At 28.9% G+C, this 1,000-nt stretch overlaps 1 long non-coding RNA gene across 1 annotated transcript; it reads right to left on the bottom strand.

Annotated features, from left to right (window-relative positions):
• Nucleotides 1–182: 182 nt before the first annotated feature.
• Nucleotides 183–1,000, bottom strand: LOC111786972. The gene is made up of 3 exons (XR_002813860.1): nt 906–1,000; nt 754–810; nt 183–258 (listed from the first exon to the last, which is right to left on the bottom strand). It is a non-coding gene; the product is annotated as an uncharacterized LOC111786972 (long non-coding RNA).

The following is a 1,000-nucleotide window of genomic DNA, read 5'->3' as shown; positions in this document are numbered from 1 at the left end:
TATATATATATATAAATAAAAGTTCAATAAAATATCACGGTAAGAAATTTAAATAAACGGTAAGTATTTATATTTATAATTTTTTTCTCTAAAAATAACTATCCACATCAATATGTTTCGTGCCATATTTACTAATATTCTAAACATATATAAGATCAAATATGCTAAACATATTGATATTACCTTCCTCATACCTTTGTTTTTGGATGCCACAGATAAACGAAGAAGGCCAACTTTGCTTCATTGTAGAATGGAAACCTTCATGCCAAAGAAAAATATTGCTAATCTTAAGAGAAATGGAAGGATTATTTTGCAAAACTATGTTAAAAAAGGATACACAAGAACACGACTCTCCACAATGTTATGATATGTCCACTTTAAGCATAAACTCTCGTGGTGCCTCGTACCAATGGAAATAGTATTTCTTGATTATAAACTCAGATCATTCTTTAAATTAGCTGAGGTGAGACTTTCATCAAACACAACATTAATAAATAAATATCCTAAAAACAATAATCCTATCAAAACTACCTGACTCAAGTCAGGTTATATGAATTTTTATTTTCAAAATTATAGCAGTTTTGAGAATATTTGAAGCTAAAAGGGAAACAATTCAAATCCAATTAACTTTTTATAATAAAATACACATTTTCGTTTTAAAAAAAATCAAGGATAGATGATTTTTCTTTACTATTTCTAAACCTCACTTCTATTATATTTAACATTAAAATTAAAGAATGCTCGAAATCTTACCATGAAATAAAAGAATCACCAATTCTCTCTAGAATCGTCAATATGGCCACCAGAATCCTGCGTCCACCAAAGAGAAACTTTCAAAATCAAGAAATTAAATGATATTATTGCAAAACCAATATTGGTGAAATTTGAAGAGTGTAACGTCATACCAGTACTGACACCAATAATGAAGTTGCTCAATCTGTGGCTGACTGGTTTCGACAGTTTTGTAACACTCATAAGCAGGATAGGCATATCCCAAAAT

The sequence above is a fragment of the Cucurbita pepo genome, unplaced genomic scaffold, assembly GCF_002806865.2.
Source record: "Cucurbita pepo subsp. pepo cultivar mu-cu-16 unplaced genomic scaffold, ASM280686v2 Cp4.1_scaffold003706, whole genome shotgun sequence".
NCBI lineage: Eukaryota > Viridiplantae > Streptophyta > Magnoliopsida > Cucurbitales > Cucurbitaceae > Cucurbita > Cucurbita pepo.
This window is presented reverse-complemented; position numbering and strand designations above follow the sequence as displayed.